The sequence below is a fragment of the Microtus oregoni genome, unplaced genomic scaffold, assembly GCF_018167655.1.
Source record: "Microtus oregoni isolate MIOR12 unplaced genomic scaffold, Mior012 000038F_ref0000394, whole genome shotgun sequence".
Lineage (NCBI taxonomy): Eukaryota > Metazoa > Chordata > Mammalia > Rodentia > Cricetidae > Microtus > Microtus oregoni.
The window spans coordinates 13,227,296-13,242,140 of NW_024543097.1; positions in this window are offsets into that span (position 1 = coordinate 13,227,296).

Genomic DNA, 14,845 nt, shown 5'->3' on the forward strand with positions numbered 1-14,845 from the left:
TGAGACAGCTCTAAGATTTTCCAGTTGAAACTGAATTCCTTAGGGTTACCAACTAGTCAGGAGCATCGGCTTTGTTATTGCTTCTTTTTGATTATTTAAGTCAGCCCGCCTCTTTGCTAGCTCATACAAGATTGTTCTACCTATGTCTACCCAAGACCGAGGAAGTACTTAATTTCAGTATTGGTATTTATGAGTGAAATGACCTTTTAAAGGAGTCGTGTTTTACCATCTTGATATAATCCTCTAAGTTGCCTCCGTAATGCAGAAGCTTCCCATTGTAGATGGTTTAAGAATTATTGCATGTCACCTCAATAAGCCTAGTCACTAAGGTTTCTATTTTAGTTGGCAGTACATTTAGAAATAAACATACCTGTCATTTCCCCTTGTCATTTCCATTTACTAATACAGAATTAAATCAAGTTTCTAATGGGATTGATTATGTGTTCAGAGTTCTGTAACAGGCCAGCAGAAATAAAGATGTTTCTGGTGGTTTGAACGAAAATGGTCCCCATAGGCTCATAGGGAGGGGCACTATTAGGAGGTATGGCCTTGCTGGAGGAAATGTGTCACTGGGAGAGGGGGTTGGGGTTTCAAGTGCTCAAGCCAGGCCCAGTGTCTCTCTCTTGCTGCTGCCTGTGGATCCAGATGCAGAACTCTCAGCTACCTCTCCAACACCACGTCTGCCTGCATGCGGCCACGTTTCCTGCCATGTCACTAATGGACTAAACCATTGAACTGTAAGCCAGCTCCAATTAAATGCTTTCCTTTATAAGATCTGCCATGGTCATGGTGTCTTCTCACCGTGGCAGAAACCCTGACAATGTTCTAAAGAGCTAATCAGGTCTTCTATTCTATCAGAATATTGAGACAAAGGACCATCCACACACACAAAATGAGACTCTCCCCAGGAATCTCATACTAGAAGACGGGAAAAGCATGAGCCAGAGGGGAAACCCAGCGATTTCACAGAGTGCTAACAACTTGTCCCTCTACCTTACTGTAAGGACATGGAAAACTTAATTAGGATCTGGTTAAGACATATGCCCTTTGCAACATCATAGGCATCAGCAGGGGGGAAAAACCCAGCTGTCCCTGGGAGCTAGCCCCCTGTCAACACCCAGCTTTGTGGTCGAGACAGGAGCAGAAATAACTGCTTGGGGGAGCCGGGGGGGGGGGGGGGGCATGCACAGAAGCAGAAGTAGCTCCTTAAAGGAGGAAGAGGCTATGCAGAAGTAGTCCATACCCTGTACTCAGCAAAACCAACCCCCTTGACCCTGCGTAAACCTGGCTTGCGGTTTTTGCCTATATAATGTCAACACCAAATGATGAGGGACTCTCTTCCCTGCTGCGTTGCATCGAACAGTGGTCCAGCCCCCTGCCTGGCTTGAGAGCACGCTGAATAAACCTTGCTTTTGCATTCTGGACTTGACTGGATCCTGGGGGTGGTTTGGTGGTTTCTCTGGTGGTCTCAACTTGGGCACAACACTTACAGGATAAGACTAAAGCCAAAGGACGGATGGGTCAAGGCTGTGGGAAGTCACATGACCCAGATAGCTTAGGTGTGCTCATCCTTGGCCATCTGAACTTTGACCTTGCTTCAGGTGGATTCCAGTGAGTCCGTTGGATTTCGTTGTCCCTTCCCAACATGACCACATTCAATAAATCCGTTTTCCACTTCTCTTTTGACATATTGAGGACGGGTGGCCTGACCGTACTTAGGGCACAGGTGGTGACCCCTGACATTCAATAACACTTTCAACCCCTAAGAACGCAATCTTTAATTTTGTAATTCTGACCCCACCCCTGGCCTTTTTGGTAGCCAGGCAACTATAAAACTCCGAAATTAGTGGAATAGGCTATCAGGTAGACAATAGAAGTAATGTTTACCTCTCCGAAAACCTGTCGGTTCTCTATAGGGGAGAAAAGGAAGCCCTCATCCCACACTCTGCCCACAGGTTAGGAAACTGCGGTTAGAGGCTGTTTTCAGATCTCTCACCACACGAAGGTGTCTATGGCAAGAATCTGAGCCAAAATGAAAGCACACAAGAAATCAGTTGAAAATAATAAGAGGTAGTGTGTGTTTCTTTTTCCCTCCGTCCACAAAAGGCAGACTTCTAGGAAAACAATTGCTCCTGTTATCTGAGAGTTTTAGAAGTCAACGCTGAAGGAGGGGTAGCCAATACAGGGACAAGATCGCACCTAGAGTGGATTTTGCGCCCTTCCAGATCAGGTCCCAGGACTAAACCAGGCTCAGACACTGCCGCAGACCCAGGCCAGGCGCCGCCCACGGAGGGGCGGTGCAGCCCCGACCAGCGAGAGTCGAGAGGAAGACCCTCCGGCGTCCTAGAGCGGCGCAGAGCGGTGCCGCAATGGGCGGAGCATCCCCTACCCCCACCTCGCTTCCTTTGTCCATCCCGGCTCTGTGGTCTCCCTAGGCGGATGACCTGGGGTCCCCACGCCCCAAGAATAGTTCTTATGAGAGGCACAGCACTGCCTACGCCCGCCTCGCTGGGATAGTCGCTCCCCCGCCCTTAGAAGCCTTTCCGCTGCAGACACCAGATTCATTCTGCACTGAGCTGAGCCTGAGGCCATAGGAAAGGGACGCGGCTTGCTCCCTGGCTCCGGGCTGTGCCTCCAGGGCCATCAGATACTTGCCTTAATTTTCTAGTCTGCAGTATTGGTGATGAGTATTTCTCAAAGTTTTGTCAGAACTGAAAAAATGAAGAGAATACCAGTAACTTCTTTGGGGGCCTGACACTGTTAAGCACTTAACTGGAATTCATCGATAAATCTGGCAGGCCCTGGAGATAAATGCTCACCCCGGGCACCAGCAAACTCCGGAGGTCAGGGATTTCTTCAGTGGAAGATAAAATGTTGGTTGGAATTTGAAAGAGCAAATGGATTCTAAACAACTACAAAACACAATATTTAAAACAGGGAGACCCCTAAAAAAACGAGGGTAGAGAGGGGGAAGAGGAGGAAAGGGACGGCTTCCCAAAAGTTTTTATTTCATCTGTGACACAAAGATGAAAGATAGATTCAAGTTGTGTTCCATGCCTAAGAAATAGCAAGTACGAGAACTCGAGAGGGAAGGTGTATTAGTAAACACCAGTAGCGGCTCTCCTGGAGCTGATGGTAGCTGATTGTTCTTCATTGTGATAAGCATTATGTAGGAAATTCCTTAACTTGATCAAAAAAATATGTCTAAAATCCTAAAGAAAACTGTCATTTGTGGTCTCTCATTGATTCCAAAGTAAAAGTGTAAACAGTTAATTTGCATGGACTCTTCCCTATCAAACCAAGGTTTCCTAAGCAATTCTACCCTGGGACACAATCCTCCCTACGATCTTCTGTCTCTCCTCGGACTCCTATGTTATTAATTTCAACCTACAAGCTGTTTAAATCATCACACATTATGAAGCAACTTTGTTTATGTTTAGCACATGGATTTATGGTAACTTGATTGTCTTCATATATGTAGACTGCGTTTACTCTTTAACCACTTCCTGCTAGCACAATGGAATAATACTGTTAATATAAATATTTTCAATTGAAGTAAAGACATGACTGTGATCTACACGAATCCTTTTCTTTTATTTGACATCCATTTATGTCCTCAACCATACATGCCTACCAGGCATTTGGGAACTATCTCATGGGAAAAATAAGCTGAGTCACCCTCATGCTACCACCCACTTTCCTGACTTAAAGATTTCATAAATATGTATGCATTCTTTTAATTTTTTAAAAAGTTATTTTTGTCTTTTTGAGGCGGACTCTCTCGTAGCTCAGGTTGGCCTTGAACTCCTGATAGTTCATTCTCTACTTCCAAAGTGCTGGGATAATATACGTGTTCCACCATGCTCATTTGTATTTTAATCTCAAATTTCCTTTACCAGTGATGGTTCACATCACTGTAATTCTATTATCCATATATATTACTTTCCTCCTGCCATATGCATCATTAGAAAGTGGCATTTTCAAACCATTCATTTCTGAGCCAAAAGAAGAGATGCAACCATAATGATACATGACCATAGTATTATAGAAAATGTGCCCCGAAGGTAGCTAGCAGTTTCTTCTTAACTTTTTTTGGAGGGCTGGAGAGATCAGAGCACTTACTGCTCTTGTAAAGGATCCAAGTTCACTTCCCACTCATGCCAGGTGGCTCACAACCCTCTGCAGCTCCAGCTCCCAGGGGTTCTGATGCCTCTGAGCTCTACAGGTACCTATATTCATGTGCACATATGTACATACAAATATAAACATGATGAAAGTATAAATCTTTCTTCTTCCTTCTTCTTATGGTGACAGGGTAGAATCCTTATTACATACTAGTCCAGGGCTCCCCCACTGACCTACACCCACAAACCAGTCCCTCTCTTTGCTCACGCGTCCTTTGAACGGATCTATGGTTCGGTTTCACATGTTATGTTTCAATCTGTTCCTTTGTTCTGCCCTTAACAGATTTCATGGAGGCTAGAGAGGGCGGGTGTTTGCTTTCCCTGCACTCTCTGTTGTTCTCTGGTGATGCTGATCATCCTGTCCTGTCTTCAACAAGAATCCTGTTAGATGGTTGGGCCAGAATCCTGCTCACTCTTGGTGTTTTTCTCACAGTAATTTTTCATCTACTGTTCCCTGTATGTTTCTTGCCTACAGTTCCCCTTGTGTACTTGCTGACCCCACTTCCACAATGTTCCCTTAGCCTTTGGACCATATTATAACAAAACCACACAACTTGCTTTTCTGATAATGGTATTAATTCAGCCACAAGTACCCTATGGTGACCAAACATCCCTCATTAGACCTTGCTTCCCAGTCCTTTGCATTGGGGATCGCCTCTAACACATGATCTTTAGTAGGGGTTATATTAAAATTGTACCTCCATTATCATTTTACATATTATGTCATCTAAAACCTGAGCTTAATTAACTTCACAATTTTCTATATTCTTCTGTTTACTTCTGTATCTTACAGTGTACCTATAGATTTATGACTCGTTTATTAGCTTAAAACCTAACCTTACAGGCTTGGCTGTACACAGGAGATCTACATCTTATATCTCCCACCTGCCTGCTCCTTTCCTCTCTCCTTTTGTTTGTTCTATTTCTCCTATGCTGTTATGATTTAAAAGCTCTGATTCCCATCATGGAATCATCTTTTTCATGGTTGTTTTTAACCATAGTTTCAATTATATAGATCCGCTGCTTTCCACCAGAGCTAGTTGAAATAGCACTGATTTTCCAGGGCTGTTAAGAGGGATGAATGGAAATATTGAAACAATATTCATTAAACGTTTAGTGATAACCTTGGAGCAGGTTCACAGCAATACAGAGACCACATTAGTCTATCTTTAGGAGTTCCCAAACTCACAGAAGAGGAAGACAGCTCAATAAGATGTGTGCCAGGGACAACGACCATGTGCCCCAGATTCAAGAAGATATTCCTGATCTAGGCATGGGGATGGGTAGATAGATAGGTTTCCGAGGGGAAGTGGCAACAGAGTGTGTCTTGAAGGAGGATAAGACATGAACGTCTAATGAAACGGAGACATTCCTGATCTAGACCTCAGGGAAGAGGCAAGAGAGGGAATCTGTGATCAGGGATTTGTACTAATGCTGAATGTTTAGAATGAATCTCACGACATGAATGGGGGAAAAGCAAAGTGATGGGACTGGAGAAATAGACAAGAGGGAATTGACAAGGGGCTGGAGAGATTGCTCAGTGGTTAAGAGCGTGTATGAGTTTGTTTCTATTGCTGTCATAAATGGCCAAAAGCTGCTTAAAGAAGGAAGGGTGTATTTCAGCTTACAGTAGTAGTCTGTCATGAAATAGTCTGTCGTGGAGGGCAGGCAGGGCAGGAACTCAAGGCAGGAACTAAGGTAGAAACCCTGAAGGAACATGACTTACTGACTTTCTCAGCTTCCTTCCTTCCTTCTTTCCTTCCTTCCTTCCTTCCTTCCTCCATCCCTCCCTCTGTCCCTCCGCCCCTCCCTCCCTCTTTCTTTTCCTTTCATTTGTTTTTAGTTTTTCAAGACAAGGTTTCTCTGTCTAATTTTGGAGCCTGTCCTGGAACCAGGCTGGCCTTGAACTTATAGAGATCCTCCTGCCTCTGACTCCCAAGTGCCTGTGCCTCCTGAGTGCTGGGATTAAAACTGTGCACCACCATTGCCCAGCTTTTCTTTCTATTTTTTTTAAACAAACTTTTATATAACTTAAGGATCCTCCCTGGGTCTAGTTAATTGACTTTACAAAAAAAAGGACAAAAAGCAGGGGGTGGGGGATGGGAGGGTGGGGAGTAATCACTGAAGAGGACAAAATTCCCCTCGTTAAAAATCATCTCGTGAACTTGTCACACATGACAGAAACCCCAGGGCTGTGAGCAGTGCCCTTGCTGCTTTCTCTAGAGCTCGAATCCTGACTGTTCTGTAGAGATTCCACAGGCAACAGGACTGCTTGTTGGCATTAAAACCCTCACTCACACCTTTGTGGTTCATCTCATTTCTGGGTAGGCTTACAAACCATACAGTTTGGAAGTATATTTACATGGGTGTTAGATTCAAGAGATTCTAGTGAAAGTAAAGGGAAAAAGAAAGAAAAGAGACACTAGGGAAAAGCAAGAGTATTCAAAGGAACCATAAGTGTGGTGGTTTGAAAGAAAATGGCTCGCAAAGGGAGTGGCATTATCAGCAGGTGTGGCCTTGTTGAAAGAAGTGTATCACTGTGCGGGTGGGCTTTGAGGTCTCCTTTGCTCGAGCTTCTCTCAGTGCGACACTTAGACCATTTCCTGTTGCCTGCAGATCAGGATGTAAAACCCTCAGCTCCTCCAGCACCATTTCTGCCTCCGTGCTGTCTTGCTTCCTCCATGGTGATTATGGACTAAACCTCTGAACTGTAAGTAAGCCACCCCAGTTCAATGTTTTCCTTCATTAGAGTTCCCATGGTCATGGTGTCTCTTCACAGCAAAGGAAACCCTAACTAAGACAATAAGAATGATAATATTTAAACTCCCTTTTCTAAGGAAAGTGATTTTGGGGGAGGGGTAGTGGTGGCACTGTTTGTTTGTTTGTTTGTTTGTTTGTTTTGGTCAGTCTGCTTTCTTGTACAACAAAGAAGCACTTGCCAAGCTGTGGCAATAGGCTAGGCCCTTCCACATCAATCCATAATCAAGGAAATGCCCTCCACGGGTTTACTTACAGACAATCTGACAGGAGCATTTTCTCAATGGTGGCTCCTCTTCCCATAGAACTCTAACTTGTGTCAAGTGGATAACCAACAACAAAAACAAAATCTAGCGAGGAGAGAGGACTGGCTGTCCCTTCCGAAGACTTGAATTTGAGTCGGGCACCCACATCACATGACTCCAACGGCAGGTTTCTCCAGTTCTAGGGGAATCTGATGACTCTTGACTGCCAAGGGCACCCACACTCACATGTGTGTGCTGAGCATCTGTGTGCGCACACATGCGCGCGTGCGCGCACACACACACACACACACACACACACACCTTCTCATAATTTAAAATACAAAAATAGACCTTTTGAAAAATAGGAAATTTGTGGAGGCTGTTTGTGACTCTCGCCTGTAAAGCACTTAAATCCTCCTATCATCAGTTATGCTGAGAATGTAACTGGTTGCTCTCACAATCGGCAAGAGGAAAGCTTGTTTTTGTGTCTCCTGCCTCTGTCAACAGCGTTGAGCCAAGGGCACAGAAGTTTTGGAGCTTTTCCTCGGGATCCAGCCCCGGGCAGCTAGCTAGTGGCCAGGAATGAGAACATTGGGATCTTTAGATGTGTCAAGGCCTGGGCAGGTAGTAATTGACATGCTCTGCTTTCTTTGTTTCCTAAACCTGCTGTGACATTTTATAGCCATGATATAGACCCGGTAATACTATGTGGGATTCTGGAAAGGCTTGCCCGAGGCTGCAGAAAGAGAGGCAAAGGAGAGACCAGCACATCTCTCATGGCCTAGGGCAGCAGTAGCAGTCTTTTCTGCAGAGAAACCTGCCCACCTGAGCAGTCAGTGGGTTCTGGCAGGAAAACATGGCAGCCGTAGAGCTTCAGTGGGCAGAAACGAAAAGTGAGGTTGCAGATATGGAGAACATTGTGGGGAAACAGGGTTAAGGAAGTGATCTATGCATAGTAGGCAGCCACCTAAATGCTAGCAGTTAATTTCACATGCTAGCATAAAGTAGTCTCACTTCTGTATGTGCATAATTCATACATGCACATACAGTCTGAACATGTTTGTACACAATGTATATGTGCTCATATGTTCTCTCTTCCTGTATAAACCTAAACCTTTGCATACAAAACTGTGTATCAAGTCCTTTAAAGATATTAACATGCATTTTTAGTCCATGTTAGAGGTAGGTTTCCCTTCTTGAAGAGAGGAGATTTCATGGTATTGATGGCTTTGGTTTTGTTTGGTGGGGTTAACCTTTGCTGAGGAGGACTTTGCTGTGCTTTTGAAGGAGCTGCGTTGGCCTTTCATTTTGTTTTCTTGGCTTGTTCTATGACTACATTGTCCAATATCACACTATCCAGTGGTTATAAAAGGGAATACTCTCTCTCTCTCTCTCTCTATATATATATATATATATATATATATGTATGTATGTATATATACATATATGTATATATACATACATACATATATATACACACACACATACATACATATTTAGTGTTTAGATGTATTATCATCTAGTATTATCTGGGGGTGACAGGTTAAGACGGAATCTCACAGTGTAGAAGTGTAGCCCTGGCTGTCTTGAATCTTGTTATATTGGTCAGCCTGGCCTAAAACTCAAGAGATCTGCCTGCATCTGCCCCCAAGTGCTGGGGTGTGCCTCAACACTTTGAAGTGAATAGCCTATATTTTATATGCAAATAGAAACCACAGCAGAGCTGGAAAAAATGGTGGCAAAATTGAAATATTATGAATAAAACTAAATATCCATATCAGGAGCATCTTTGGGAGGTGTTGAGGTGTATCGGCCTAAATAAATGCAATGCAGATACTAAACAATATTCACACACAGGACAGGCTCCAAAACCACAGAGAAACCCTGTCTCGAAAAACAAAAAAAAAACAAACAAAAAAAAAACACTTTAATGATAAACTTACAGAACCGAAGTTCCCGCGTGGCACAGGAGGTAGGAAGGAAGGAAGGGCCAAGCCGCCTCTCCGAGCGCGCCCATTTATTGGCAGGCATTCGCCCGAGGCAAACTCCGCCCCCTAAAGGGGCTGTCTTAACCCTACATTGAGGATTAAACACAGCTCTCAAGTTTTGGAAGCATTTGTCACACCACCAAGCTATGTGCCCCTACCCTAGTGTTTTTCAATGCACACATTTACAATTACATTGTATTTACTATGTGCTCATGTGTGTGTACTTCTCTCTCCGTGTGTATGCACACGTAGCAGTCAGAAGACAACTTGCGGAATTGGGTTCCAGGGAAAGAACTCAGGTGTTAAGGGTTGGTGGCAAATATCTTTACTTGCTGGGTCATCCTGCCGGCCCTATTTTAATTTTAGCGTAACTGAATTTGCTGATATTTTCTTTTATGGATAATATGCACATATTGTACATATAAATTAAGTGTGTTTGTTTTCCTCTTCTGATTTGTTTTAAATTTCAAAAATAAGAGTGTATGTATGTGAGTGATCTAATATATATATCTCATATATAAATCAACTTCAATAGGGGGTTAAATGTATTGTTTTCATGCCATTTCATTATGAAATACACCAATAAAGTATTAAATCTATCTAAATAATTCAAAAAGAACTAGAGAGAACATGATTATCTACAGTTTCGGTCACATTTTGAGAGTTCACAGTTCCACAGTCCCCTCCCAGGCACCTCTTCTGATGACCTCCCTTTGAGACCCCACCTCACAAAGTTCTGTGCACCTCCCAACAGCACTGTAGGTGCTATTAACATCTGAACTTTGACAGCTCACTGTATTTGCACACTTAAAATTTTTACCCTTGTGCCTCAGTAATAAAGATGATGTTGTGTTTATTTCGAAACATCTTCATTTTCCATCACGTTGAGGTCTTTAATTCACATGAAATTGATTTTTGTATTCTATGAGGTAAAGAGTCAATATCTTTTCTCCATATGGAGAACCTGTTTTTTTCTGTATTCTTTAACTCATTCATTGCTCAATAACATGATCTCAATTATATATCAGATATCTCGGGACTTCCTGTTTTGTCCCTATAGTGATATCACAATTAGTACATGTCTATAATAAGTCTTAAGTATCTCGTGCTTTGTTCTTCAAAATTGAGTTGGAATTGTTCATATGCATTTTGGAATCAATTTATATAGAGTTAAATCAAGCACTCTCAATATTTAAAAAGTGTATTGAATTTGTAATTTGTAGAACATTGTCCTTGTAAGATTGTTGAGTCATCTTACCCATAGACATGGCACAAAAACTGTTAATTTTTTCCATGGTGGTCTTATATATGACTAAGGAGTGTGTTTGTATCCCTCCCTCTGCACTTCATGTGTTAATGCCTAATCCTTAACTATGATGACCCTTGGGGTAGAACATTTGGAAGGTAATTTGTTTGTGAAGGTGGAACCTTCATACATGGGACTTAGTCCCCTTTTTCCTCCTTTAGTTATAATCTTATTTGTATGAGTGGTTTGCTTTATTTATTTTTGTCTTATTTATTTGCCTGCATATCTGTGAACCCCAGGTGTGCAGTGCCTGTGGAGGTCAAAAGAGGGAGTCTGATTCCCTAGGACTTGAGTTACAACAGCTGGGAACTGCCACGTGGGTGCTGGGAGTCGAATCTGGGTCCTCTCTAAGTGCTCTAACTTCTGAACCATCCCCAGTCTCTGGGACTAGTACACTTATCATCAGAGACCCCATAAGGATTATGTTTCTGGCAATGGAAGGGTACAAAAAGATAAGCCCTCTAAACCAGCAAGAGGTCTTTTGCCAGACATTCACTGTGCCCCTTACCTGGTCGTGGACTTCTCAGCCTTTAGATCTCTGTAAAATGAATGTGTGTCGTTGAAGCCGCCCGCGTGGCCTTTGGTGCCTTGCTGGCAGCCTGGCTGTTAGGAGGCACGTATTGAAAAACCCTCTTTTTCAAGGGCGGTGGGAGAAATCCCCCAGACTCAATAATTCAGGCCAACAGATGCAATCAGCAAGAGGTGTCTTTATTGATTACACAGACGCCTGAGGGTGCAACAGTAGCTTACGCCAACTGCCCACCCCGGGCAAATTCAAACAGCCATGTTTATAGGGAAAAAATGATCACATAAGAGGGTAGTATAGCACAAGCATTTCATTGGCTCTCAAATTGGTGGGCTTAGCTAGCTCATCCTGGGAATGGCCCCAAGTCTATTCTCGAATTTCCCTGAAAAACCATAAAGACAGATAAAACACCCTGCAGCGAGTTGACAGTTTAGATAGGATATCTTGGGGGGGGGGGGGGGGGGAGTGAAGTATCCCTACTCCTTAGTCCCGAAAAACCACAAAGCTAGATATAGCACTCTGTCTCTCTCCGTAGCCTAGTCAGTGAGTCTGCACCCATAGGTATCCAGTTTTAGCATCGCCTGAGCCTGGGGGCCCAGCTAAGTTTTCAGCAGAGTTTACCATAGTACATGGGCACGGGGGTCTTTCAAGTATGGGGGTCTTTCAGTATGGGTCAGAAACCGCTCAAGCCTTCCCACATCTGCTCTCCGTTTCTTGCCACAGGGCCTCTGCTCTGGAAGGTTGTTCTATGAGCTCTTTCCTATGGCTCCTACTTCCTGGTCGTGTTCAGCCAATAGGACGCCGCTGCAGGGAATTGGTGAGAAGGACTGGTACAGCCAAGGTTGCCTAAACTGCGTGGGGCTGCTTCTCTCAAAGTGGTTTGAGGAACTTTCACTCTGACTTCTTATCTTTGCCCATTCTTTTGATCAAGAGATTATAACTTTTTAAAAAAGTATGGACTAAAGAGTGAAAGTCTGGACATTAATGCTCATTTAAGGGGTAGTCTGAGAGAAAATTCGGAGTGGGGTTATTTTATTTTATTTTGGTGATGCCTGCATGCGTCAGGAGCAAAAAAGATTGCAACAGTCTTTTAAGCGATTGTAACTATGAAATTATTGCTCATAAGCGATATGCCTTGCTCTATGCTAGGTAGGTTATATATTTATCTCAGTCCTTACAATGATTTTATGAGATAGATTTTATTAGAGAGGCTTGCTTGTTGGGTGTGCATGTGTGTGTGTTGTGGGAATTCATTCTCCCAGTAGCCCAGGGTACCAGCTTTAGGGCATGGGTTCTCGTCTGTGGATTTGTGACCGCTTACTAGAAGAAAGTGAGAGGGGGGGAGGGGGAGGGGGAGGGAGGGAGGGAGAGAGAGAGAGAGAGAGAGAGAGAGAGAGAGAGAGAGAGAGAGTGATTGCACTCCCTTGGGTGGTAAAGAATGGGTCAGGGGGCAAGTTGTGGTATGTGGTTGGTTCCCAGCTCTTTTGGGAAAAATGAAAAGACTCTGCAACTGGTTATACCTTGTCCTGTATCAGCGAGTCTGTTCCCCCATTGCACCTAATAATAATGTGGTGCATATTGTGTGTGTGTGTGTGTGTGTGTGTGTGTGTGTGTGTGTGTGTGTGTTTTGACACTGGCTTGGAACTCATGTATATGTACTCACAGAAATCCATCTGCCTGCCTCTGCCTCCTGAATAATTGGATTAAAGAGATATGCCTCCATGTCCAACCAAGATAGGTTTTATTACCTGGATTTTCTTCAAAGATGAGTTTAAAGGTGCTTTCTCATGGTTGTAGAGATCGCTTGTAAGGAAGGACCAGAAACTTAACTCAGGGCTCCCTAATCCAGAGCCTGTTCTGTTCATTTCCCCAGGGCTCTGTATACATGTTACCATTCCATTAGGGCTCAGAAAACGCCGCCCTCTTAGGTTGTAATCTCAGTCAAGTGGTAAAGGTGATTTTTCAGAGGCTTTAATCTGACTGGATGACCTCTAGGGTTTAAGGAATAAAATAGGGTAGGAACCAAGCTAGCAGAGGAGAAGGTTTTATAGTGAAAGGTTGGGGCTGGATTGCTAAAAGCACTCATGTTCCATTTTCCTTCAACATACTTTCTGCCACACAAAGCCTGACTTCTCATTGTGAGAAGCGCCCAGCTTGTCCTCTCCTCATAGGATGGAAGAACTGGACAGCAAGGCCTCTGGGGATGGGGCAGTTGAGATTCCACCCAGAGAGCCTGGCACGCTTCCAGCTTCTCATTGTGAAAGCAGAGCTCTGGGCTCTTCTCTCTCAGTCTTGCCAAGGGGCCTGTTTATCCTCATTAACATTAATACAGCAACTGTCTTCCAGGTCACCTTGTTCCAGAAAACGGAGAAAAAGATATTTATGTCTGCCACCCTCCTGGCTGTTCTTCCTAACAGCTCTCCTAATACATAAGTACAGGCAGGTGCCATTTAACAGAACGCTTGCTGTGAGCTTAGGGGAGCAAATAGATTTCACCTTGAAATGTATCTCTCAGAAGAGAAGTCATTGCTATCACAGGAAACAGCGAGGTTCTGTGTAGACAGGAGCTGAGATGTGACACGCAGGCTAATGTGCAGGTTCACAGCGGGCAGGAGATGGGATGGGTAACTAAGAACCGTCCTCCTCCCTGTCTGAGATGATCAAAGAGCAAGGAGGACGGAGGCCAACCCGCCTCACACTTAGGCCACCTTCCAGAAGAAAGACACGAAACCCCTCAAAGAAAGGGGCTCAGACTGGCTGCCAATCCACTGCTTTCTTTTCGTTGAAGTTTTAACTTCCTTTAACTCATATACTTTAAGCCTTAAAAACAACTTTCCTAATATCTTTTCAACAATTATTAAATCACAGGGCACAAGAATGTTATTCAAACAGTTGGGGAAAATAAAAATGAAAAGTAAAGTTGCAAAGATTGTAATAATAGACTTTTAGCAAAAAAAAAAAAACACATCACAGTCATCCAATATAAACATCAGACAGAATGCAAGTTGTATATATGACACAGTGATATTAGTTATAGGATGATAATAACTATAGATTAAAGCTCTTGAGAACTGGAATAAATGAGAAGTCATGGAAGACTGCAAAGTATCAAACAAATATGTCTCACATCGTATGACTTGAGTTTTGGAAATTGGGTTAGAAATTTAAAAAAACAGAGTAATACACTAACTGCTTTTGTGTCGTTTTAACCCAAATAAATACCTGACAGAAACAGCGTGGGGAGGAGAGCTTAGTTTTGGCTTTCCCTTTCAGAGGACTGCGGCCATTGCCACAGAGAGAGTCCAGAGGCACGGCAGGGTTCACACACTGTTTCCTTAGCACTCCAGAAGATAGGGAGGTCAGGCTGGAATCGGGGAACCAATAAAGGCCAGCTCCTATGACCTACCTCTGCCAGCCAGATCCATCTCCCAAAGACTCCTTGCACTTCAAAATAGCTCTCCAAGCTCAGACGTTGAGTGCTCAACACATGGCCTTGTTGGGGGGTGCATTTTAGGTTTAACTGATAACAATTAGCTTGCCGTGGTATGACCGACAGGAAGTGATACTTTGAACGACAGCTCTGCTTGCTCATGTTCGTCTCCGTAGTCAGACTGCACAGTACATTACAGCACTTACAGGAAATATCTGATTTAATTGACACGAGAAAGCATTTGGTAAGATTTAGAAGCCTAAGATAAAAACAAGATGAAAGACAGTCAGGGTAGATTTGGATGTTTTATGTTCTTGGCAACGCATAGAATGAATGTGTGCTGTTTTACTGTTTTAAGAGTAATTGAAAGTTTTCAAATGCTGATAATTAGTCATGCTTCATTTTTTTT